Raw genomic sequence first — 27,764 nt, 5'->3', positions numbered from 1 at the left:
CGGGGGAAGGAAGTGAAGAAGATAATTATGGTGAGAACCCTCATGGCAGTTATTTGGTCTTTAGTTAAGCTAAATCTTCAGGCAAACTTTCTCTAAGTCCTCCTAGAAAGAAGCAATTACTTAAGTTGAGATGATTCTACTTTTGACAGGTTTGTAGTCATTCATGCTCAGTATTAATTGCTTCACCTTCTAAAATAATTTATTCCTCGTTAAACTTTTTTTTTCCCTCGTTAAACTTTTGAGTTGCCTGGAGTGCAACAAAAACTGGAAAACTTGACATACTTTTGACTTAAACAACATTCACATCTACATACCTACATATTCCAAGAAACACAAACCTTGTAAAAGAGCAAGAAAGATGATTGTGATGAATACACCTGAAGATCTGAATACCTTTCCCATAACAAGAGAAATCAGTGAGCAAGACACAGGAACAGTAAAGATCTATGAACACAAAAATGTCTAGCAACAAGGCAAAAAGGTAGTAAGGCTATACTGTGTCCCTCTCAGAGTAGAGGTGAATGATTATCTGTGTGGCCCCTAAAAGAAGCAATGGTATGCTAAGAACTTCAAGTGGATTCATAAACATTTTAAGATGTGTCCTTAAACTGAAACCATTAACTACTTCTAAAAGAGTAAAACAAGTCTACTAAATTTCACATATGGCTCCTTAGCCAAGGCCTTACTATTGCTAACGTGCCCAAACTGATTTAAGTGTCTCTTACAAACCACTTCTCAAGGTCTCTGATGATGAAGCTAAAATGAACAATGACTTTCTTTTTGTAAATGCAGGCTCCATGCCTAAGGTGGGGCTTGAACTCATGACTCTGAGATCAAGAGTCCTATGCTCAACTGACTGAGCTACCCAGGCGCCCCAGCAATGACCTTTCTTTTTTTTTTTTTTTTTAAATTTTTTTATTTATTTATGATAGGCACACAGTGAGAGAGAGAGAGGCAGAGACAGGCAGAGGGAGAAGCAGGCTCCACGCACCAGGAGCCCGACGTGGGATTCGATCCCGGGTCTCCAGGATCGCGCCCTGGGCCAAAGGCAGGCGCCAAACCGCTGCGCCACCCAGGGATCCCAGCAATGACCTTTCTAAAGGAGCAAAGTGATGAGTGAAGATACTTTAAAAGCACTACAGAAATACTGTTAAAATACACCTTTAAAATGCAATGAAACGCCGGGACACCTGCACCCCGATGTTTCTAGCAGCAATGGCCACGATAGCCAAACTGTGGAAGGAGCCTCGGTGTCCAACGAAAGATGAATGGATAAAGAAGATGTGGTTTATGTATACAATGGAATATTACTCAGCTATTAGAAATGACAAATACCCACCATTTGCTTCAACGTGGATGGAACTGGAGGGTATTATGCTGAGTGAAGTAAGTCAGTCGGAGAAGGACAAACATTATATGTTCTCATTCATTTGGGGAATATAAATAATAGTGAAAGGGAAAAGAAGGGAAGGGGGAAGAAATGTGTGGGAAATATCAGAAAGGGAGACAGAACGTAAAGACTGCTAACTCTGGGAAACGAACTATGGGTGGTAGAAGGGGAGGAGGGCGGGGGGTGGGAGTGAATGGGTGACGGGCACTGGGTGTTATTCTGTATGTTAGTAAATTGAACACCAATAAAAAAATAAAAAATAAAAAAATAAAAAAAGAAAAAAAAATAAATAAAATACACCTTTATTAAGCTTTTTAAAAATTGTGATTAGGCTTTTTTGAGTGAAAACATGTACTGGGGGATCGCTGGGTGGCGCAGTGGTTTGGCGCCTGCCTTTGGCCCAGGGTGCGATCCTGGAGACCCGGGATCGAATCCCACGTCGGGCTCCCTGTGCATGGAGCCTGCTTCTCCCTCTGCCTCTGTCTCTGCCTCTCTCTCTCTCTCTCTCTCTCTCTCTCTGTATGACTATCCTAAATAAATAAAAAATTAAAAAAAAAAGAAAAGAAAACATGTACTGGATTTTAGATAATGTTAGGGAATTATTTTTAATTGTCCTGGGCATGATAGTGTGCTCATGTTAAAAAAAAAAAAAAGAAAAAAAAGGGCAGCCCCGGTGGCCCAGCAGTTTAGCGCCTTCGGCCCAGGGCCTGATCCTGGGGTCCTAACATCTAGTCCCATGTCACGCTCCCTGCATGGAGCCTGCTTCTCCGTCTGCCTGTGTCTCTGCCTCTCTCTCTCTGAGCCTCTCATGAATAAATAAATAAAATATATATTTTTTAAAAAAGTCCTTAGCTCTTGAGATATATTCAGATATGTTTACAGGTGAATTCACCTGTTGTGCATTTGCTTTCAAATACTTCAGCTAAAACAAAAAACGAATGTTGGATGAAATAAGAAGGGCTGCTTTGACAATTATTGAATATAGGGAATGGATGGATGTGTGACAGAGTTTGTAATTCTAGTCTCTTTCTTGGGTATATTTATTATTTCCGTAATTAAGTTTTTATTTTTTTTTAAGACTTTATTCATGAGAGACACACAGAGAGAGAGGCAGAGGGAGAAGCAGGCTCCAGGCAGGGAACCCGACCTGGAACTCGATCCTGGTTTTCCAGCATCCTGGCCCTCAGCTGAAGGCAGGCGCCTTAACTGCTGAGCCACCCAGGTGTCCCAGTAATTAAGTTTTTATTTTTTATTTTTTATTTTATTATTTTTTTTTTAATTAAGTTTTTAAAAGAGGGGTTGGGTGCATGGATTAATACAGCTTTAATTCCAAAGAGGCCTGAATTCTACTATATCTTAACCCTAAAAGATAACAGGCCTATCTATTGTCAACAAAAGCTACCATTTACTACTACGTAAGATAATGGAAAAAGAAAAAAAAAAAAAAAGATACTGTAAGGTTTTATAATTATATCTTAAAACCTAATCTTGAGAACTCTGTAAAACAACTACTGTTAATAATTTCATTTAAAAAATAATAATTTCATTTTAGAGTTGGAGAATCAGGTTTAAGAGATTATTAAGTAACTCGCCCGAGGTCATACCGTCAGGTCCAACAAAGGCTACTAAATCCCTGGGACACCGGTAAAGAGGTGGGGGGAGGGGGCTCACAAGTGATGCTAATTAACTACAGAATACTGCCGCCCAAGAAAAATAATTATTTCTCTTAAGTGATAGTTAAGTCTTATTTACCTTAATGAAGGATTTAAATCGCATGGTATTAAATGACAAAAACAATAGTGTAAAACAAGCATTCTTCAATGTGTCTTCAGAAGTAGTTTAAAAAAAAACGGGGGGGGGGGCAGCCCGGGTGGCCCAGCGGTTTAGCGCCGCCTTCAGCCCACGGCGTGACCCTGGAGACCCAGGATCGAGTCCCACGTCAGGCTGCCTGCGTGGAGCCTGCTTCTCCCTCTGCCCGTGTCTCTCTGAATAAATAAATAAAATCTTTTCTTTTTTTTTTTTTAAGTCTTTTTCCCCCACATAAAAACCACTGACTAACACAACACGAAACTTGGCATTTCTGGCTCGCAAGCCCTCTCCGACCCATGCTGCACGCCCAGCCGTCCTGTCAAAATCCCGCTTTCAGCTGGAACCGTTACCTTGCACGATGACGTGCCTTGATTTCGCAAAAATGTTCACCTCGCGTCTCGAAGTGCCTCCCGCGCTCAAAGGTCCGTAATAATGTGACTCATTCCCACGCATCCTGCGGCAGTGTCAGCCACCACAGGGAGGGCGCTCGGAGAGAGTTTCTTTCCTGTCGCACCCACCACACGTCCTCGCACACGGAGGGCGGGAGCCGCGCCCGGAGTCACACAGGCGCCCGAGGTGAACCAGCGGGGACTTGGGCCGGTCCTCCTCCGGGCAAAGCAGAGGTGCAGAGGGCCCGCGGCCGCCAGCTCTCCCGCCCTGCGCCGCGCAAAGTTCCGCCACCGCCGTCACCCGAACTCGCGAAACCCCGCGCGGCGCGATTGGCGCACAGCGCGCGACGCGCCCCCGGCGCATGCGCGGGGCGGGCTCGGCGCCGGGAGGCCGGTCCGCAGCGCGCGCGGGAAACCAAAGGCCCGCGGGGAGCGCGGGCTCGTCCTCCCTCCGACCCACCCCGGCCGAAGGTCGCCGGGCCCCAGACCGGAAGTAGCCGCTACGACCCACCGCTCCGGATTCGGGGAAGGAGGTGCCTCTTCACTCACGGCTTCCGAGATCGCCTCAGGGATCCTCGAAAGCCCCCGCGCGGAAGCAAGCACGGCTCCGGGGCTGTGAGGAGGCAGCCGCTCGCTCTTCCTCCCCTCACTAATCCGCCAAGCCCCCTCCGGGAAAGCCGGCCCCTCGGGGAGACTCGCGCTTCCGGAGGCGGGGGAGCGCCCGAGGGCCGCTGGCCGGGCTGGGAGGCGCCCGGCCCGGCCCCGCCCCGCGCCCGGGTCCGCGTGACGTCACGCGGGGTTCCCGCTACGTCACGCCGCGCCTCCCGCGGCCGAGCGAGGTGGTGCCCCGTGTGTCCCCGCGCCGCTGCCTGTGACTCGGGAGCCGCTCCGGGAGCTGGCGGCCGCGGCGCTTTGGTTGAGATGCGCTGGAGAAAGCGCATGCTTTTCTGCCTGGGGAACTTCAAGCCCGCGGTGCGTCTGACTTCGGCGCCTTTCGGGCAAGCATGTGCGAGAACCTCCTGGAGGTTAGAACCGAGGAGGGAGCGGACCGTAGTGTCTGCCCTGGAGCTATTACCTGCAGCTCAGTAGTGATGGGAGCGGACAGGACCGGGCGCTGAGGCCGTGTGGCAAGACGAGGTGTATTTTGCTGAGATTGCAGGCAGAGTTCCTGAAGACCCTGAAATGAGACGGAATCAGAAGTGACTAGTATTATTTGTTGGACCAACAAGCTCTTAGGTAATTTAATGTCTTATTTATTCATGAGACACAGAGAGGCAGAGAGAGACACAGGCAGAGGGAGAAGCAGCCTCCATGCAGGGAGCCCGACGTGGGACTCGATCCCCGAACTCCAGGATCACGCCCTGGGCTGAAGGCAGGTGCAAAACCGCTGAGCCACCCAGGGATCCCCTATTTTAATGTTAAGAAAAAAAAAAAAATCAACAGTGCCTGTGGCTGTTTATAACATTCAAACCGTTGATATGTTTTCTTATTTATTTTGATTAATAAAAGAAGCGTGTTAGCATTAACAATTCTACAAATGAAGTTGAAAATAAACAGAACAGGCTAGAATCAACAGGATCTTTTAAGGCGGTTCAGTCCTTTTCTGTAGTACTTCTAAGATCTGGGTGGAAGACAGGATAGTATTAGGAACTTTTAGAGGTTAAGCAGTATTTAGGAGACCATAGATACTAACTGTAAAGGTAATTTTTCCACTCACTCCCAGTGTTAAGGGATGACTGTCAGAGCTTACTCCTTTTGGAATGGCCCCCACGGGGTGTTTCTATACCATTCTAGCAATGCTATAGGAACGTTGGTTTCTTTAGGGAAGAGAGTTACTGAATCTTCATTACCCTATGACAGTAATCTATCATTTGCTTGTAAATTTTTAAAAATATTTATTTATTCATGAGAGAGAGGCAGAGAGATGGGCAGAGGGAGAAGCAGGCTCCTCGAAGTGTGGGACTGGATCCCCACAGCCAGGATCACGCCCTGACCTGAAGGCGGATGCTCAATTGCTAAGCCACCCAGGCATCCATTTGCTTCTAAATTTTATAAGACTTCATAACACTTTTAAAGAAAATGGGTGAAAAATTGACCGTCACTTCTGATACAACACAGGAGGCATAATTGGTAGTATAAGTGTTTAGAATGGAAACAGTTTTGTTATAAATGGGAAGAACTTGTAATCAGTTTGTCATATAATAATAGTACACTGGAAGAACAGTGTACTTGTGGTCCAAAGAAAAACTGTCAGAACAAAATGACCTAACCTGTTCCTCTGGCCTCTGCTGAGGTTCCGCTGTCCAATGCATTTATACAAGTCAGAATCCAAAGAATCTGGTCCTTGGCACCTTTTTCCCCTTTAGCCCCTGTATCCAACCTAGGATTTTTACTTCAGTTTTACTTACCAAATATATTCCAAATTAATCCCCTTCTTTCCTTCACTACCACCATATTCCAATATACCACTTTCTCTTACCTGGTCTGCTAGTCTATTTTCCGTATCTACCCAACCAACAAACCCACCTAAACCTTTCTCTTCACTGGTGTTCAGAAAAAAATGTGAGTATTCTCAATTCATCCATATATTTAAATTTTAAGTTGTATACATTCAAAAAAAAAATAGGGGCACTTGGCTGGCTCTATCGGTAGACTGAGACTGCCAACTCTTGGTCTTGAAGTCATGAGTTCAAGCACCACTTTGGGCGTAGAGCTTAATTAAAAAAAAAAAAAAAAAGAGGGCAGCCTCGGTGGCGCAGCGGTTTAGCGCGGTCTGCAGCCCAGGGTGTGATCCTGGAGACCTGGGATCGAGTCCCACATCGGGCTCCCTGCATGGAGCCCGCTTCTCCCTCTGCCTGTGTCTCTGCCTGTCTCTCTCTCTCTCTCTCTCTCTCTGAATGAATAAATAAGTAAATCTTTAAAAATATATATATATAAATTGTGTACATGTATTGTTGAAAAATGGTATATAGTCTAATGGGTAAGTTGGGATCTGGAGACAGACTTCTGGGTTTGAATCCTGCTCTAATACTTCCTTAACAAGTGAGCTTTGACTGATTTTTTAATCTCTCTGTCACCTTTTCTTGCCAGTAAAATGAGGATATAGTATCAACCATACAGGGTTATGAAGAGTATATGATTGAATACATGTAAACTGCTCAGTACAATGTTTAGATACACAGGAGGTGTTCAGAAAAAAAAGCTAGCCCTTATTAGTACTTCTGAGCTAACTCATGACTATTATTATTTTTTTTATTAAAGATTTTATTTATTCATTGAGACACAGAGAGAGAGGCAGAGACACAGGCAGAGGGAGAAGCAGGCTCCATTCAGGGAACCCGACTTGGGACTCGATCCCGGGTCTCCAGGATCACAACCCCGGCTGCAGGCGGCGCCAAACCACTGCGCCACCGGGGCCGCCCCAGTATTACATTTTTGAAGACATTTTTTAAAAGGATGAGAAAAAATGGAAATCTAATATTTTTTCCTCCTCCCACCGTAAATTTTACGCACTCTGAGTCCACTTCTTTACATTGTAGCTACTGTGATCTTTCTGAAAAATCTGATAATGGCTGCATACTCTGAAGAGTAACTGAACTGTCTATTGTGTCTCCAGGCCTTGCTGACCTTTTAGTGTCTTGCAGGTCTTTGCATGCCTTCACTTCTGTTTGGAATTATCAACCAAACCTACCTTTGCTGTTTGCCTAGCTATTTACTAATCATTTTATCTAGTTTTAATAGTCTTTTCTATTAGATCCTCTTATGTTACTATGTACCTTCCCATCTTGCACTTACTAGTTTTTTTTTTTTTTTTAAGATTTTATTTATTCACGAGAGACACAGAAAGAGGCAGAGACACAGGCACATGCAGAGGAAGAAGCAGGCTCCATGCAGGGAGCCCGATGTGGGACTCGACCCAGGATCACATCCTGAGCCAAAGGCAGATGCTTAACCGCTAAGCCACCCAGGCGTCCCGCACTTACTAGTTCTAATTAATTAATTGTCTCTCCCCACTAAACTAAATTTCTTGAGGTCCAAACCATGTCTTGTCTACCTTTTTTTTGTTGTTGTTTTTTATCTCCAGAAACCCAGTGCCTGCCATAAAGTCTGTACTGTGTGGATAAACGAATAAATTGGGCATCCCTTAAGGGATTGCTATTTTTTATGTAAGTGGAGAAAATCTTTGAATCCATTTAAAATTCTTAGATTCTCCATGTGAGATTTTATGATGGTCATTTAATAGTGGAAATGGTGGGCATACTCATATACTCATAGATATTCTCTCCCTATAGGAGCTTTAAGCCCCACATTGTAGAATAAATTATGAGGTCCTAAAGATAAGTGAGAAAACTTTGTGGCTTTGAACAATGTTTCCCAAACTTTTTCAATACTTAGAAAATTAGTATTAGTATTTGTTTTGCATATTGTAATAAAAAAATGAACACACGATATTAGTGAACTGGGCTGAGCTGTCTATAGTCAGAACTATTTTAAGAACAAGACAAAATGCTGTTTGAGAGATAAGAGGGAAAAGAAGTTTTGAGACAAAAGAAAATTATGTTACCTGTCAGCATTTGTGTCAACTTGAACACTTGATTTAATTTTTTAAGTTGTTTACAGTAATTACTAAGTGTTGTTTGTGGGTAAGAGTATATATCAGTTAGTGATCTTGCCCCAAGTGCCAAAATGTTTTGTTTATGATTTGAATTGATGGTGGCAAGATTCCAGTTGGGTTGAGCAGTTTTATAATTGTTTTAAGAATGTATTTAACATTCTACAGAGAATGTCAGTATTACAGTTTTTATTTTGGCAGTCTTAAATGGTCATTAATGTACTTATAACAGACATTAAAGATTATACATTGCTTTCCAATTAGAAAAATTAGCCTTATGTAGTCTGGCCAACTTCCAACTTAGATATAAGAAGCTTGATTTTTATTATGGCTACATATACATTCTTTATTTCTCTTTATAAACTATTAAAGTAGTTTTTTTGTTTTTAAAAGATTTTATTTATTTATTCATTAGATATACAGAGAGAGAGAGAGAGAGAGAGAGAGAGAGAGAGGCAGAGACATAGGCAGAGGGAGATGCAGGCTCTATGCAGGGAGCCCAATGTGGGACTCGATCCCTGGACTCCAGTATCATGCCCTGAGCGAAGGCAGACGTTTAACCACTGAGCCACCCTGGCATCCCTGCTTGTGTTATTTATATAGCTACTTCATTTCACATCAGTAATGGGCAAAGTTTTATTAGATATATAATTTGCCCAATTTATCTCTTTATACTTGATAAAGATTTCTATACACTATACAATATAGTGTATATTTGGTTAGTTGCCTACGTTTAAATTGATGGCAGGCTAATATAGAATGATAATGATATGTTACTACAAAATGATTTATTGTGAATGGAAAAGGTCTTCTTTTACTTCCAGGTCAATAATTTTATTATTTGGTGGCTGCTTGACAATATTTCATACTTATGCATGTAGGTCTATTAAGCCCAGGAATTTTGTTAGTTAGCCCTTAGGTCTTCTAACATTGGCATTTATAAGAACTCCAGAGCTTAACTGCTATGGAGATGATAAAAGAATTTAAGAGTGATCTGTAAGACCATAGAATAGAAAAGTGGGTTTTATTTTGAAAATCTTATAAAACTAAGTAATATTTAACTTTTTATCCAGTAAATATAGTACTATACTTGCATTCTGTATACATATGTATAATACTAACGTGATGAAAGCTGTGGGGACAATATTTAGGTACAATAATGTAAATGGAAAATTTAAGAAGGATTAGCTGTGAGAATAAGTCACTGACAGTTGGATTCAGTTGAAGCAGTCCTTAGTAGGTTCACAAGAGCAAACACATTTAATATTGTTTTGTCCACTTTAAGAAAAATAATGATTCATGCCTTACATGGTATTTTTTCCATCTATGAATTGATGAATTTATTCAATCCTGAAAAATAGTTGTGATCTTTAATGTACTCATGCCTCACAAATTACAGGTTTGTCTTCAAATCACTGGCAGACTTTGTTTCCCAATTTTTCTCTATTCTGTTTGAGAAAAATAGACTTTGTTTAAAATATCAGCTTTTTGCTTTTCCTAATTCATATGTCAGTCTACAGTTAAGGAAGTTTTGATAGTTACCTTTCCAAAAATGTTTACATTTTAAATTTAGTTCTTAGGGATGCCTGGGTGGCTCAGCGGTTGAGCGTCTGCCATTGACTGAGGTCGTGATCCAGGAGTTCCGGAATGAAGTCCCACATCGGCCTCCCCGCAGGGAGCCTGCTTCTCCCTTTGCCTATGTCTCTGCCTCTCTCTGTGTCTCTCATGAGTAAATGAATAAATTTTTAAAAATTTAGTTCTTAGAGGAGACCTTCAGTTTTAGCCAATACCTGTCAATTTTACTTAAGTTATAGTCAGAAGTGTTAGAAATTAAATTATGTTTTAATTTACCTCACACCTTTGGTGACTATTTTTGTGGATTATTTATGATACTAAGACAAATCTAATATGCTTATCTAAAGTGACCATATCCCCTGGCTTACTAGCAATAAGTCTGGTTAATATCTATTGTTCTGGTTTAATTATTAATAGGGCTCCTGTTTACTCTCAAAAATGTCCTGGTTTGGGTGATAAATCATATGGTCAGAAGCTTTAAGGCATTTGAAATATAAACTAATAAAAAAGGGAAGATTTAAATGACTCTTTGTAGTCAAGAGTATTTCCTTCATAACTATGTACAGACCTATCTAAATTATTTTTAAAGAATATTGTGGAATAGATAATATAAGCCATAAAACGATTGTATTTTTTGACTTATTGATACTACTCTGAAATTCCAAGTTGAGGAGTGGTTTGTTTAATACTTATAGGAAATGGATTCAAAATAATTAGCTATAGTAAAATACAAAATACTTTTCCTACATATATTCCCGTTGAGCCTAGAAATAACTGTCATAAAGGTAGAACAGTTTCAGTTTTCATCTTTTTTTTTTTTTTAAGATTTTATTTATTTATTTATTTACGAGAGACACAGAGAGAAAGAGAGAGAAGCAGGCTCCATTGGGTCTCCAGGATCAGGCCCTGGGCTGAAGGTGGCGCTAAACTGGTGAGCCACCGGGGCTGCCCCTGGTTTTCATCTTTTTCACAGAGGTTGAGAAATTAGGTGATTTGACTAACACTATATGTACAAACTAGTAGGTAAGTTGATCCAAGACTCCTAACCCAGTTTTCTGGCTATAAATTCTTTATCTATGCTCTTTCCAGTACAGTATGCTATTTTTGAACAATAAAATCTATATAAAGTTTATTTTGTGCTTTTCTATTTTTTAACTTGGAAACTATTTTTGAGAAAACAACCAAGTAAAGTTTCTAAATTTTGATCAGTAGTTATTACTTATCACAAAAATTATTCTGTAAAGGCTAATTTGCAGTCCCAGTACATTTTTGTATTTATTTCAGAAAATTTATAAGAGGTTACTAAAAGGAATTTTAAAATTTGATAGCAATTTAAGTCCGTAATTTAGAAAAGAAAAATAAATTGGGCTCTCTCCCTCAGGGTTGGAGTGAAGCACCTCCTATATGGACCAGTCTGAGTTCATTTTTTTAGACATTTTGCATTAATAATTATACTCGGTAGAAATTATGGCACCCATGTTCTTTTACATGCCTTATAATGGTGGACATTTGAGAGATGAATATAAATCAGCTTCTTTTTTTTTTTTAAGATTTTATTTATTTATTCATGAGAGACACACAGAGATACAGGCAGAGGGAGAAGCAGGCTCCATGCAGGGAGCCTGATGTGGGACTCAATCCCAGGTCTCCAGGATCACGTCCTGGGCCGAAGGCAGGGGCTAAACTGCTGAGCCACCCACGGATCCCCTATAAATCAGCGTCTAAAGGAGTTAGCAGAAGCATTCATACTAGCTTTCTCCTGAGTTTAAGCTTCTTCCATGTTGTAAGTTTAAAACTAAGTAGATGGAGGGGCCTTAAATTATGTTGTTCTCTCAGAAGGGACCAGAGCAAGGAGTGCTCCAAAAAACTATGTTCTAAATCGATGATGGCATATAGACATTTTCCTGGCCTAGGATACTGTACAAGTCCTGAGCTGGAGACAGGACCCAGGATTTAAGATTTAAGCACTAGGATTCTCTGATAATCTGCATGTTTCCTAGGCGAGTCTTATTTCCCCCAACTGAAAAATGAGAATATTCATATTGTGTCCAAGGGGCTGTTATAAAAATAAAATAATATATGTGAAACTTCTTTTTTTTTGTTTTGTTTTGTTTTTGTTTTTGTTTTTGTTTTTTTGTGAAACTTCTTAAGGAAAATTTCAGAGAAGTTTGAGGCAATTTGCCTATTGGGAGTAGAATGGTAGAAAGCTTTCCAGGCAGAAGGTATGTGCAAACATTCTGCTATGGGGAATTATTGTAAGTGCTGGAAACTGTAAGTATAAAGTAATGTATAGGTTGAATAAATTCTAATTTTTAATAATAATTATACTGAGCAAGAAATCTTAACTTCTCTGTGCCTCAGTTATTTATCAGTAATATGAAGATAATATATGCCTTGGGTATTTTACATACAAGATTGTTGACAGAATTGAATGATTATGAATGTATCCAAAGAGTGTAAGAAGCTGTGGTTAATAGATTTAAGAAGTACAGCTTAGAGATCTCTTCAATTGCAAAAGTTATGTAATTGTAGTAAAACTATTGAAATGCTATGAAAATTGTGAGATACATAATTGTAGAAAAGTTTAAATTACAGTGTAAGTGCTTTTACATCTTATTTGATTCATGTAACTAAATTTAAGCCAGATAGAATTATTATATTGGTGTTATTTCTGTTATATTCCAAGGGACTTTTTTTTTTTTTTTAAGATTTTATTTATTCATGAGAGACACTCAGAGTGACAGGCAGAGACACAGGCAGAGACAGAAGCAGGCTCCATGCAAGGAGCTCGATGTGGGACTCTATCCCTGGTCTCCAGGATCACGCCCTAGGCTGAAGGCGGTGCTAAACCGCTGGGCCACTGGGGCTGCCCTCCCAGGAACTTTAAAAATCATCTAGCTAAACTGCAAAACTGTATAGAAAGGGGAAACTAATTTCTTCATGTGTTTTGGAAATTTGTGATTGTAAGAAATTGTTTACCTAACAGATTTGTATTTACCTACTCAGCTTCAGGTGCAAGAAAGGAGGTATTGGCATCAAGTTGGTTGTGATCTGAACTAATTTAGTGAAGATCTGAGAATATTTGATAACTCCTTCTAAAAATAGTATCTCTTCGTAATGGCCTTTGTTCAACAGTGTGTGTACTCACTTTTAAAAAATTTCTATGCCCTCTTTAGTTCAATTTCTCTATTTTACCCTTATGAATTCGTTAGCTAATCTAACCACTGTCCAAGAGAGTTATTTTATAAAACTCAGATATTTGATTTTAACATAATTCAAGTTAAATGAAGATGATATGCTTTTTTTTTTTTAAGATTTTATTTATTTATTCATAGAGACAGAGAGAGAGAGAGAGGCAGAGACACAGGCAGAGGGAGAAGCAGGCACCATACAGAGAGCCTGACGTGGGACTCGATCCCGGGTCTCCAGGATCACGCCCTGGGCTGCAGGCGGTGCTAAACTGCTGCACCACCGGGGCTGCCCAGATGATATGCTTTTAATCAGCTCTTTTTAAAAAATTTATATTTACTCCTTCCTCATTTTCTCTAAATTCGGTTTTTATAATTATGCAACAAATAGGATATTTACGTAAAGCAAATAACTGGCTATTTCAGTTTTCTGTTTTTAATCTACTTGAGTAGAGCCTTCCTCTAATGTATTCTTCAGAACTATGCTCCAAGATCACATAAAGGTTATAATGAATTAGCTCTTGTAACCAGACCCTCTTGGACATAGTCCAACACAAACTTGTACTATTCAAAATTCTGTGTTTCACTATAATGAGAAGTGTTACTTTAGGGTCCAGTGTAGTCAGTCTGTTTTTAACTACAATTTTACCAACGTAAACTAAACAGTAAAGCCTTTGAATCAATACTGGGCATAAAAGTATTTACAGAGTACATACTGATTTGTTCATTTGGTGCTGTTTGGCCCTTTAAAAATTGGCAGCCAAATTCAGGAAATGAAATGTAGTTTATTAGAAAATGCCTTTCTCACAAAAGATCAAGTTTCAATGCATCTCAGGTTTTGTGGGAATGGATCAAATACATCAGACAAAATTAGGCTAAAGTTCCTCTCTTGCCATTTGAAATTGCTATACTCATTTTTCAGAAAATCCATTTTAGTTGCATATGTATTAGTTTAAATTATATTGGTCAATTAAGGAAAAAGCAGTTTAATCATATTTCTCCTATCACAGTGAGGTACTGGACAGCTCTTGGACTCCGCTGGCTTTAGCCGTTCCAATGGCAGCTGGATTCTTGAAGGTAAAACCTGACAGCCCTTCACCTGGCTTTCTGCCTGAGGGCTTCTTTGAAGCCTTTGGAAACAGAAGTACCCCCTGAAAGTGTGAGGAAATTAGCAACCTATGAGGCAACCCTTAACTGACAGAAGTCAGAACTGATAGATAAATGCTTCTCTCTCATCTTCTGGCAGGCAAGCCTGAGGCAGCTTCATGGCTTGTAAGAAGGGTCCTGGGATTGAGCCCCATTTGCCAGTATAGAAGTAAGCATTCAAGGATGCACTCTTGTTTTGGCTTTCCCCTCCCTCCCATTTTCTTCTAATGCCCAGCTCTTGTTCCCTGGAGATGACTTCTCAAGTAGAGAATTTGCATGTAATTTGGAAGACTCATTTTCCACGGAAAATCCAAACTAAGACATAAGGTTTCCATTTCAGGGGTGCCTAGCTGCCTCAGTTGGTAAAGCTTGTGACTTTTGATCTCAAGCATGTGAGTTCAAGCCCCATGTTGGACATAGAGCCTACTTAAAAAAAAAAAAAAAAAAAAGATTTCCAATTCACTATTTTTATTTTTAAAAATTTATTTATTTATTTTAGAGAGAGGGAGAGCATGCAAGAGGGAGGCAGAGGAGAGAGGCAGAGGGAGAAATTGTACTTCAAGAATCCTGAAATAGATCCCCTGCTGAGCAAGGAGCCCCATGAGAGGTTCAGTCTCACAACCCTGAGATCATGGCCTCAGCTGAAGTCAAGAGTCAGATGCTTAACCAATGAGCCACCCAGGCGCCCTATCCATTTCACTATTTTAAAGATATTAATAGAAAATTTAACTTTTGGGGGTATCTTCCTGGTTCAGTTGATAAAGCATGTGACTCTTGATCTTGGGGTTTGAGTTTGAGCTCCATGTTAGACATAGAAATTAATTTAAAAAAAGAAAAGAAAACTTAACTTTTGAAAGTTTGAATGTGTGGATGGGACAGTCAGATTAATTATATGCAGTAATTTGTAAGGATTTTGATACTGACTCAAGACTGATTGGACTTGCACAATTGAGACTATTTTTCTGGTAGTGGTAACAGTTTGATTTGAAGGAATTTATATACTCTTGCTCAGTCTCTTATAGGGAAGAGAATCTTTTCTTGCCACTTTTCAAACCTTATTGAACATTAGAATAATCTGGAAAAAATATAAATATGTAGATTCATAGGATCTAATGTGATATGTCTAGAATGGAGTTTAGCAATCTGCATTTTTAATAAGCATCCTTCAGGTGAATTGGATGGTCTACAGACTACACTTTGAAAAACACTGATACATTATTACAGTGATAATGCTGCTGAGGGTAACCTGTGACTATGAAATAAATGAAAGCCAATTTACTCCACAGGGACTGAATGAGTGTCATGATACTATTAATCACATGTTCTCATAAACTGAACTAAGAAACCATAGACTGGGTTGTCAGATTGAAAAGATAACCCAATTTTAATTTCAGAGTCATTGTGCTCTTCCTCTGTAGAAATTTGATTTGGTAATACTTACTTGGCTTCAACATTTGTATAAACATGTGGTTTGTTATGATACCAATGAACTGCTGAGAATTTAATTTATGCTAGATGTGTTTAATTTATATTTAGTGGAGAAATTAGAACAACATGCCATTCATCTCAAAGATGTAAACACATCTTAACAAATAAAGCTATGGGAAAAGAGATTGATATTGTCATGCTGGAATGGACTGAACAGCTTTTCTTGCTGAATGGCCTGTAGCCAGTTTCAAGTGGTTAAATTGACATTATAGTTAAAAAATAGTATACTTACTCCTGAGCAACATAAATTTAAGTTTTGTTAAACAACTGCTTGGAAAATGACTAGAATAGAATTTAACAGCTCATTAAAATGCTATGGAATAGTGTTTACCATTCAGTAATTATTATATTATTGAAAATTGATTACAGTATTAATACTTTTAGAGACGTGACTGATTTTACCATCTACTTTCAGTTAGGAGAACTTGCCCTCCAGATTTAGCCCTGTATATGTTAAATGTAAATTTTTTAATAAAGATCCACATTACAGAACTCCGCAATATTGTTCCAGGTTCATAAATGTACTGCGAGCTACATAAAGTTACTGATATTGTATTTCTTAATGCTTCAAGATTCATTTAGAAATTCATTAGATTTAAAATGTTTTCATATTGGGGGGAAGTGTTTCTCACTGCTAATCTAAATCATTGTAGTAACAGACAAAGAAACTTCAAGGGAATTGTTTTAAGATAGAACTTTGAAACTAAAGTTTGCCATGCAAGTTATATTTTCACTCTGTCAGTAATACATAACTTCTAAGGCAATAGTTTTCTGATTACTTTTAAGTCTGTATGTCTTTAAGGATGAGCTATAACATCTTCTGTTTCTTAGTTAGTCTTTGAGGCTTAGCAAGTTTGATTGTTACGGCTGATTTATCCAAATTAGCTATTTTATGCAGAAATTTTTAAAAATTCTTTTTTTAAACTAAGCTCTATGCCCAATGTGGGGCTTGAACTCATGACCCCAAGGTTAAGAGTCACATTATCTACCAATTGAGTCAGCTAGGTGCCCAAATAAAGAAATATTTTAAAAATATTTTTAAAATTTATGTTACTTCCTGCCTTTTCAATTGTTTATAGTAATACCCACTCTAAATACATGAAAATAAATACGCAAATTGAATACTAATTCAGTAAGTACTCAAATAAAGCTAAATTGTTTATGTATCTAATAAAATAGTTTTAATAAGAATATTATATAATTAGTGGGCTACATTGGTGAAGTGATATTTTTGTCTCTAGGTATACCATCTACATACAAGCTTTTCACTTTAAAAGAAAAACAATTTGGGGCTTTTGGCTGGCACAGTTGCTAAGCATCTGACTCTTGATTTTGTCTCAGGTCTCATCTCATGGTCATGAGATGAAGCATGTCTGGCTCCATGCTCAGCAGGGAGTCTGCTTGTGATTTTTTTCCTTCTGCCCTTTCCCACTGCTCATGCTCAAGGACATGAGCTTCCTTCAAATACATAAATCTTAAAAAAAAAAACTTTTTTGTTTTTTAGATTGCAAGATTAAAATGAGTCCTGGTTATAAATCAAGCACAGCAACGACAGGCATTTTGAAGTAGCACTTAAAGACACATCATCAGCAAAGTAATGAGATATTTATTGTTTTCAAGATTTACTGGCACTCTAATAAATGCCAAAATTGACATCCGTCAGTGTGGGTGTAGGATTCTGCCCAGAATGATAAGCTGGCACATTCCTCTTAGCATTTAGGAGGAAAACACAGTGCAGGTATGGCTCTCAAAATGTGTTGTGTCTGGTCAATCTATGGGTCCTTGTGTTGAGGGAAAGACCTACCAACTTCAGGGATCTCCTGTCAGACCAGGAAGTTAAAGTTGATTGCAAGAGCTCACTAAGATGAGTTTGTGTTATAAGTGAATCTATTTGTTGGTTCTAATATCAAGTCATAATCTGTTTCCTGCTTTTTATTTACACTCTGGAAGATGTGTCAATCAACCCAACTTTATTTATTTTTAAGTTGTTTTTGTTTTTGTTTTTTTAGTAATCCCTACACCCAGTGTGGGGCTTAAACTCATGACGTCAAGATCAAGAATTACATGCTCTACTAAGCTAGCCAGGTACCCCCTTGGCCCAACTTTAGTTAAGCAAGCTCTTAGCTCACTATTCTGAACTCCCTTCTGATCCATGATATAAAATTTCATAGTATCTCACGTGTGAACTTTGCTTGTTGGTTTCATCTCTTAACCAATGTATCACTAATTTAGTATTACTTTTAGAAAATGTTAAATCCTATTCCATCTTACTTCTTTCACCCACCCCTCTTTGGACTCAACCTATCATTATTTATTATCATGAGAATGAAGTACAATTTAATATTGACCTACAATAAATTTAATTTGGAAGAGAATCTTTAAGAAGAACAAAAATATTCTAGAGCCCTGAAGAAATAATTCAATCAGTACTAGAAAGAACACAAGCCTTAGAGCATATAGAAATCTTTGGCCAACTAATCTGTCTTATAAAATAATAGATACAAATTGCTATGAAATGGCTTTGAAAAACTTGGATATGAGGCACAAGTAAGTATGATTTGTACCGTCCTTGCCACAATTCCTTCCTTTGGTATAGACGATTGATAATTGAAATTTTAGGGTGCCTGGCTAGCTCAATCAGCAGAGCATGCAACTTTTGGTCTCAAGGTTGTTAATTCAAGCCCCACATTGGGTGTGGAGCGTATTTGAAAAAAAAAAAAGAGAGATTGTCCTTTACTAAGGAGCCTATCTGCATAATAAGGCAACCTTTGTTTTTCCAAACACATCCTTTTACATTCTTGCTAATGATTTTCCTCCCCTTTGTATCCTCGAACCATACCCCTCCTTTGCTCATATAAGTTTCATGTTGTCTCATTTTCTTTGGAATTTCATGTTTGTGTGGATTCCCCAAATGCCTATTAAATTGGATTTTCTCCTGTTAATCTGTCTCATGTCAATTTGATTATGAGTCCAGCCAGAAGGACCATAGGGCAGGGGCAGGCATTCCTCCCTGACACTTTCCGAGGTTGCTAATTTAGTTTTTATCTCTCTGACAAAAATAAAGTGTATATTCCAAGCTAAGCTTTGACTTTTCTTACTTAAGCCATTTGTTGAAATTTATTATATAGTCTATTAAAGAGATGGGAAGGATATTGAATTGACATCTGTGGCACCTACCGTGTACTTGCTAGGTGGTTTAGGCAAAGTATCTCATTTAATCCTCCCAACAACTGAGAGAATGGTATTCGCTTCCTTAATTTACAGATGGAGAAAAGAGAATTCAAAGTTAAATAATTTGCAAAGGTAAACTAGGTTGTAACAACCAGTATTCAAATACATCTTAGTTTGACTCAAAAGCCTATGTTTTCCAGTATACTACCTTTACTCTAAATTGTAAAAATGAGAAACAAACGGAAGTGATTATTTTTCAAAGTCCACTTGGACAAAACTAAATTTGCGAAAGTTAAGAAGCATCCCTCAAGTACAAGTTTACCTGTGAAAAAATAAGGGGATTAGGAGAATTAACATTTAGTTCTAGAAATCAGAATTGCGATTTTTGAGCCTTTGTTCTCAAGATTTCTGTGGTCCCATTTCCTTGCAATTCCTCAAGTTACAAACATTTAAAACATTTTTTGAGAACTTATGTGCAAAGCACCATATTAAGAACCTTACCCCTTAAAAAAGCAGGTTCTGTTACCTCTAAAATGGGTTTTGAACTTTGCAATTCTGGTCTTTATAACCTTACTGAAATTTTCCTGCCAGTTCCAACCAAATTTTAGAAGTACTAACTTCTTTGGCAAATCCTAAACTATATTGATATAAGGGTAATATATATATATATATATATATATATTCATATATATATATGAAAATAAACATTTTTTTGTTTATGAGTTAGTAGAGACTTATAATTTTATCTTTTATAGTTCTTTAGAAAATATAGAGTAGATTTCATGTAATATTCAGAAGACTCAATGTAGGATAGTGAAAAATATTAGTTTGGGCTAGTATTCAGGAAACTGAAATGTTTTGCTCCCAGGTCTACTTTTAGCTTGAATAGTAGTGATTTAACCACATTTGGGGGCTTTTTATTTAAGTGAAGAATGGAGAGTTGGATGCTTTATTTATTTATTTATTTATTTATTTATGCATTATTTATTTATTTTCAAGTAGGCTCTTGGCCCAGCCTGGAGCCCATTGCAGGGTTTGAACTCATGACCCCGGGATCAAGTCCTGAGCTGAGATCAAGAGTCAGAGACACTTAACCGAGTAAGTCACCCAGGTGCCCCTGCACTAGTTATTCTTTAAGAGTTCTTCAAGTTAAAAAATTTCGGGATTCTAAGTGCTTTTTGTTGGAAACATATGAAGAATTTAGGAAGGAAACAGGTTGCAGTTGTTAAGAAAGCTAGAATTGTTGACAAAAAGAATCATTGTGTGAAACTGAGAGGCTAGAAATAAGGATAAAGGAATACATCCCTGACTTAATTTAAAGAATAAAGAGATTTTTAGATGGGTAGAATCCTTTTTGACCTGGGTCCTGAGATAATGTAGGGCTATGTGAAATACACACATGTACACTTACAGCTCCATAATTTGATTTATAAATCCATATGTCCTTAATTTTAGCAAAACATCACAATGCATTAGTATTTTAAAGGGATCGATTTACAGGAAATACATAAAGGTCATATTTATGGACTTTCATATATTTGAAACTGCAAAGTGTATTATATGAGAGCTGTAGAATCCTTTTCCAAAGTATAGTTAGGCTTGAAATTTTATCCAAAGTTTTCATGTATATATGAAATATGTATCTAGTTTCTAAATAGCTTTCTTTAAAACCATAAACAAAAAATGTCCACTAAATAAACTGCAGTTCCCACTTAAGTTTATCTTTAAACAGAAAGCCTTGTATTTTAAACAGTATAGTTTAAAATTTTTTAATTAATATGTATAATATATTTACCAGAAACACTAAAAGTATACTCTAATGACATATATCTATATCTTGCCTGAAAACTAATTGAAAAGAGAAACTTTCAGCCAACGAAAAATTTTGATCCATAGTCTCCCCTAAAATTGTCAGAATACAAATGTATGCTGAATAAAATTGATTTCGGTTTGTTGAATCAGCATATTCCTTATGCAGATTCAATATACATAGCTTTTTAGAAGTTCAGCTGAATTTTCAGAAGTTTTGTGCAGAATTGCCTGCAATTCTGTGCAAACCTTCCTGCAAACAAAATGATATCTGAACATTATTTCTCACTTAAAAAAATTCTTTATTAACTTCCTAAAGAAACTTTTAGAGCCTTTGAGTTTGAACATCATGACAAAGTGGGGACCTGGGGACAATAAAAAAGATGCATCACTCTTGCTCAGTTTAAGACAAAGTCATATTAAGATGATCTATAGACAGCTCTTGACAGAAAAGTATTCAGTATAATTCTGTTTTAAAAAGCTGTTTTAATTCCCAGATAAATTCACTTGTCAGCTGCTATATTAATTCAATGTCCAGAAGATATGTACATTCAATTCAATCCGATATTAATAACTAAGGGAGTAGTTTGGTAACCAAAATAAATGTAAAGGGATTGATTGGTAACTTTGATTTTAAAAGACACAAACTACTTAAAATAAAAATTGCATCAGTAAAAAAGAGAGGTAAAAATTATTTAAAAATATAAAGGAAGATCCAAATATTCTTTAACTTAAAAAGTTTTTCAGACCTAATAGGCATGACAAAACCTGTCTTCATTCCTTTCTATTCAGCTCAGCAAGTACTTTTGAGCTCCAATAGTTAATCAGTTACCAGATTCCACAATCTTTGTTTTTCACACTTCTCAATTCTTACTGTGAATTGTTCCTGTAATGTACTTAGGATCACCAAGCAGGCCAACACTATTTTTTATGCCTTAAAAAGGCAATTATTATCATATTCACAATTAGATTGACCATATAAAATTGTTACCATATAGCAATGTCCTATAAAACATGATAGTATATTATCAAAGAAGTAGATGGCTTAACATGAATCATTAAGAGGAAATCTATTTAGTAAAAGTATTCAACCCAGCTTTCTTCATAACTAAAGCCATGCCCAACTTACAAAAAATAGTGTATTATATACCAAGTAATCTTTATCTAAACAAATCAATGAACTTATATTTAAGTATTATAAAACAATATTTAGCCAACTTGACATAAAAGGTATAATCCAGGCATTATCATGTTAAACATAGATACCTGTTTAAACATCATTTCTTAATTTAGCTTTTCAAAAGTGCATAGAAAATTGAGGAATATAAAAAAATATGTTAACTTACCCTTCAATTTATTTAGGAAACCTCTGCTCTGGGTCAAAAGCACAAGGTGTTTCACTTCTGACTTCTGAAGCTACAAACTTAAACAGTAAATCAGAGGAAGCCGCTTCTCTGGACCACACTAGAGTTTGCTAGACACTACTGCTATGTGAAAGAGTCCTGCTGCATCTAAGCTATATACAGTGTGCAATGGATAACCTAATATGCCTTTCATTTAACTGGCTGGGCAGGTTTCTACCGTCTGTGGAACATGGAATCAAACCAGAATATGTTGGCATAACAGGCCAGTCAAACCGGTTCTTCTGTAGATCCAGAACCTGTCCAACCAGTCTGCATCAAAGGCTAGCCCAACAAGCTGCAGCGGCTCAACTCTGCTAAGCTTGTATGGGTGAGTTATCCCCACCTCCCATCAACTCCCAACAAACTACTCAGAATGTTGTAGCCTCCAGCAAAATAATTCAGAGTTCTAGTGGGAGGGATAGATCTATGCAGGCATAGCAAGAGTCCATTGTTATAAACCTCTTATTGTAGATACTGGAGTATCTATCATCTTCAGAGGTAGGTAATCCTTTTAAAAATATACTTCAGGGCTTTCTGCAGATTAAAGCCTCTAGAAAGAGATTATCTACAATGAAGAAGAATCCATAATGCCTGACCTTTTCCACTAGTCCACTTGGCTCTGCTTGGTCTAGTTTAGCCTTGAGAGGGAAGTTCATATTCCCTACAAGGGTAGTGGCCCTGAGACCTAGATGGAGGCATTTCTAAAGGGAGGAAAACAAGGTATAAGTTGACCAGATGTTTGCCTGAATATGTTATCTTCCTTGTACTCAAATGATCCTCATATCATTCCAGTCTAAAGCTGGGAAAACCTCCTATTTCTATATACTAGGACAACTTGAAGGATTTTTACTTTGAATATTCAACAGTTGAACACAAATTATTGATACCTACCATGTGCCAGGTACAGGGTTACAGTGGTGTAAAAGAGAAGTTTAGTAAGAGATTGGAACAAGGTCCCAGTTCCCAGTTAAGTATGTGTAGTAATCTTTTGGAAGGAAGAAATAACAGAAGATCATATTTTGACAGAAATTGGTTGTATTAAGAGAGATCATGTGAGATTTGTTCTTCTCATAATATTTGCACATTTATAAACAGCCTTTCCTACTTACTGATACAGTGATTCTCAAACTTTCCTATTTATCATCTGAAGTGCTGATTATGAACAGATTACTGAGCCTTACCTCTTGAAATTCTGATTCAATAGGTCTGAATGTTCTTTAGCACTCTGGTGAATCTGCTGCAGCTGTTGAAGGGACCATAGACCCAGATTCCATGCTCAATTTCTTTTCTATATTAAAAATTGCCATATTCACTTTTCTATCTCCAGTGTCTAGAACACTGCCACTTAGAAAGTATTTAGTAAATGCTTATTAAGTAAATATCTACTCAGGCCCAGCACTTGCTAGATCCCAGGGGAGTCATAGCTAGTAACTATGATGTGAATGAAACTGCATTAAGTACTTTAATTATAATAATTGAGAAAAGGAGCAAGTATGGTTGAGTATGGGAAAGACTTCACAAAGGAGGTTGGTTTAGAAACTTTCTTTTTTAACCATGACCAAAGATTGCTATCTGTAGGATAACAAAAGGTTGAGGAAACAATAAAAAGAATGTCTTTGATTTGATATAGTAATAAAAGCTTTAAAAGTACCTGAGGACATCATGACCTCAAAACTTAGTAATAAGGTTATTTCTAGAGCAGGGGTCTGCAAATTTTTCTACAAGTGATCAAAAAATAAATCTAGGGTTTGTGGGCCAGATTGTTCTGTTTCAATTATTTGTCTTTAACATTATAGTGTAAAAGCAGGCATAAGCCATAATCAAAGACTGAGTGTGGCTATATTCCAATAAAACTTTATAAAAACAGGTGACAAGCTGGATTTGATGAGTAGGTTATAATTTGCTGACCCATGTTCTATAGTGAAATGTATAGAAATTAACAAGATTGTTTAATTGGCTAGGAAAATGGGTTTTGGAAGTCCAAAAGACTTGGGTTCCATTCCAATTTTGTTCCATTAAATTAGCTTTGTCGGGCAGCCCCGGTGGCTCAGTGGTTTAGTACCCCCTTCAGCCCGGGGTATGGTCCTGGACACCCAGGATTGAGTTCCACGTCGGGCTCCCTGCATGGAGCACGCTTCTCCCTCTGCCTGTGTGCCTCTCTCTCTCTCTCTCTCATGAATCAATAAAATTAAAAAAAAAAAAGTCAGTTGTCAACTGACTTATAAAAAAAATAATAAATTAGCTTTGTCATGTGAATTACGCATCTGTTTTACTCATAAAATATGAATGAAAATCATAATACCTACCCTCTAGAGTTACTGAAAGCTTCAAATACTGTAATTCATGTGAAGTTTTATCCAAAAATCAGTAAAGACCCAATAAAATGTCAGCTAAAAATAAAACTCATTAAATATGATAGTTAAACATATTAGTGTTTATTTCCATTTTTTAAAAAAATTTATTTACTTATTTGAGAAAGAGAGCACAGCAAGAGGAGCTACAGGCAGAAGGAGAGGGAGAAGCAGCCTCCCTGAGAAGCAGGGAGCCCAATGTGGGGCTCAATCCCAGGACCCTGGGATCATGACCTGAGCTAAAGGCTGATGCTTAACTGAGCCACCCAGGCACACTATTTCTATTATTTTTAAAAGTCCTGCTCCAATGGCAGTAAAGAACCAATAGCATGAACCCTTAAAAATCAAAAAGAATGAGGAAGATAGCGGACAAGAGATGACCATAAATTTTGGAAGAATGAATGAGGATGAGTGGTGATTGATTTAGCAGAGTAGAGAAAGAGGAAATGTAAGCAAGTTTATCTCTGCTGCAGAATTCTAAGTAATGTTGGGGATTTGAGGCACAAGATACCTCTAAGTAGTCTGGGGGAGTGAGTGGGGGTGGGGGGCTTGAAATGGAAAGATTGGTTAAAAATCTGCTTAAGGAGCAGTTTGGGGCAGCCTGGGTGGCTCAGCAGGTTAGCACCGCCTTCAGCCCAGGGCATGATCTGACATCGGGCTCCCTGCATGGAGCCTGCTTCTCCCTCTGCCTGAGTCTCTGCATCTCTCTCTCTCTCTCTCTCTCTCTCTCTCTCTGTGTGTGTGTGTGTGTCTCTCATGAATAAATAAATAAAATCTAAAAAAAAAAAAAAAAGAAAAAAAAAGAAGGAGCAGTTTGCTCCCTAGATCCCTTCCCCAATGCAGGTGCCTGGAAACTGCTCCTTCTTCAACCTTGAGAGAAGATCAGTGGGAGTTGTTGATTGTTGATGAGAGAGATTGTCCCAAGTTGGTTCTGGTCTTGAGAGTATCAAGCAGAGGTGAGGGTGATTGGTAAAGTACCAAAGTGTAAGCAGTGTGATTATGTTAGTTTTCTATGGCTGCTATAACAAATTACCACAAATTCAGTGGTTTAAAAGGACACAAATTTATTATCTTCTAGTTCTAGAGATCAGCAATCCAAAATGGGTCCCAATGGGCTAAAGTTAGAGTGTTATTCTCCTTTTTGGAAGCTAGGAGAGAATCTGTTTTCTTGTCTTTTCCAGCCTCTAGAAGCTGTTTGCATTTCTTGCCTGATAGCCTCTTCCATCTTTAAAACCAGCAATAGCCAGTCACTCATGTTGCACCATTCTAACACTGACTCTGCTGCTTTCTTTTACCCTTAAACCCAACTGTGAAATCCATGGTAATCTCCACATTTTAAGGTCAACTGATTATCAACTATAATTTCATATGCAAATTTAATTCTCTTCTGCCATGTGACATAAAATATTCACAAGTTCCTGGGACTAGGATGTGGACAGCTTTGAGAGACCATTATTCTGCCTATGGCAGAGATTAAGTCAAGGTCTCTATATTAAGTGGTGAGACACCCAGGTCTAGTCTTCTGGTAGGCTTCTGAATGCTGGTAACCAGTTTATATTCCTTACTCAGAAAGCAGAAAACTGGATAGTTTATCACAAGAAATTCTCAAAACTCAGGATCCCTGGGTGGCGCAGCGGTTTGGCGCCTGCCTTTGGCCCAGGGCGCGATCCTGGAGACCTGGGATCGAATCCCATGTCGGGCTCCCGGTGCATGGAGCCTGCTTCTCCCTCTGCCTGTGTCTCTGCCTCTCTCTCTCTCTCTGTGACTATCATAAATAAAAAAATAAATAAATAAATAAAAGAAATTCTCAAAACTCTCATTACCAGAATACAGTGGTTACTAATTAAGGATGATTTTGAGCCCAGGGGACATTTGGCAATGTCTGGAGAAATTTGCTATTGTAAACAACTGGGGGAAGTGGGGAAGATGCTGTTGGCATCTAGTGTGTAGGGGCCATGGATGCTACTAATATTGTACAAGGCACTGCATTACATCCTTACTTGTCCTTACACCCAAAATAATTATCTGATCCAAGATGTCAGTAGTGCCAAAGATGAGAAACTCTACTCTAATGTTAGGCTAACTGGTCAACATCACTCTAATATAAATAAATAAATCCTACCTAGGCACACACAGTTGCAAATGAGCATTTTTATTCCTTGTTTTATGATACAGAGAGCATGTAGCATGAAAGAGGCAAAAAGAAACAAATAATAGATAAAATGAACCTACAGAAAATGGTCAATGTTGGGAGCAGAATAATTTTTTAAGTATATTAATATCTTCAAAGAAATTAGAGAAGATACTGAGGACATAAAACAAGACTATCTAAAAGTGGAACTTAGGGAGAATAAAAAAGAGATATTGGAAAGTGAAAATATGATAGCAGAAATAAAGTATGCAGGAGTTAGAGGATGAAGTTGAGGAAATCTACCAGAAATGAAAATTAAGAAACTATTGAGGGATGTGCTACAAAATAAGAGTAAATTAAGAGAGATGAAAACATGGAAGTTTAGAAATGGAGATAACAGTCCCAAGACCACAGCACTATGTAGAGTTGCTGCATGCCAATAAGGTATTGAAGACTCTGTGATTTTTACTTCAAATTTGAAGTGTCATGACTGAGGGAAAGAAGGGGAGGTTGGGAGGAGAGAAGAGAGTGAGAAAGAGGCTACATGGGAGGAGGGAGATGGTTTGGTTTTGGGTATAAGATATAAATTTAAAAGATTTAAAAATGCATGTGTTCACTTGTTTCACCACTAACCAAGGGTTAATGTTCAAAGATCACAAAATGAGGAAGGTAATCAAACTGTACAAGTACAAACTTGCACCTGCAGAAAAAGTCTGCACAAATATTTATATCTGGCAGTATTCATAAGTAAAGGTTTGCAACATACTGTCCAATAGCTAGTAAAATCTGATCATTGTAAAATTAAAAGCATGTTGCACTTGAATAAGTTCAAATGATGAAACCTGATTTTAAGCTTGCCTCAGTCACTCTCGGTTACCTTTAGTTACTCTTATGTAAACATGAATTAGTTCGTTATTTGCCATCCTGAAGCTGGGTTGCTTCATTTATTAAATGAGAGGATTTAATTGGATATATTCTTTAAAAAAAAAAAGATTTTAAAAGATTTATTTATTTGAGAGAAGAGTGCGAGAGTAGGGGTAGGGGCAGAGGGAGAGGGAGAGAGAGACTCTCAAGCACACTCCATGCTGAGCATGGAGCCTGATGCAGGGCTTGATCTCATAACCCTAAGATGGTGACCTGAGCCAAAATCAAGAATTGGAAGCTGAACTGAGCCATTCAAGTGCCTGCCTCCGACACTTAACAGATTGAGCTGCCCAGGTGCCCTGGCTATATCTGTTCAGCTCAACACTTTTATTCTAAAGTTTTTTTGAGGGGATCCCTGGGTAGCTCAGTGGTTTAGCA

The 27,764-nt window shown here is 38.1% G+C and overlaps 1 protein-coding gene across 6 annotated transcripts in view; it reads right to left on the bottom strand.

Annotated features, from left to right (window-relative positions):
* Positions 1-22,062, bottom strand: part of RBBP8 (RB binding protein 8, endonuclease) — a 100,837-nt gene extending 78,775 nt beyond the window's left edge. For 2 of the 6 annotated variants that reach the window (XM_072829014.1, XM_072829018.1), the window contains exon 1: positions 3,550-3,902. The gene's annotated coding sequence lies outside the window, so the exon portion shown is untranslated. Of the gene's footprint in view, positions 1-3,549; positions 3,903-4,099; positions 4,367-4,663; positions 4,766-21,923 lie in introns of those variants that run through there. The other 4 variants (XM_072829015.1, XM_072829017.1, XM_072829016.1 and 1 more) reach the window with 4 other exon arrangements.
* Between the last annotated feature and the right edge of the window lie 5,702 nt (positions 22,063-27,764).

The sequence above is a fragment of the Canis lupus genome, chromosome 6, assembly GCF_048164855.1.
Source record: "Canis lupus baileyi chromosome 6, mCanLup2.hap1, whole genome shotgun sequence".
NCBI classification, from domain to species: domain Eukaryota; kingdom Metazoa; phylum Chordata; class Mammalia; order Carnivora; family Canidae; genus Canis; species Canis lupus.
The sequence above is the reverse complement of the archived record's forward strand: the minus strand, read 5'-3'. Positions and strand labels throughout refer to the sequence as shown.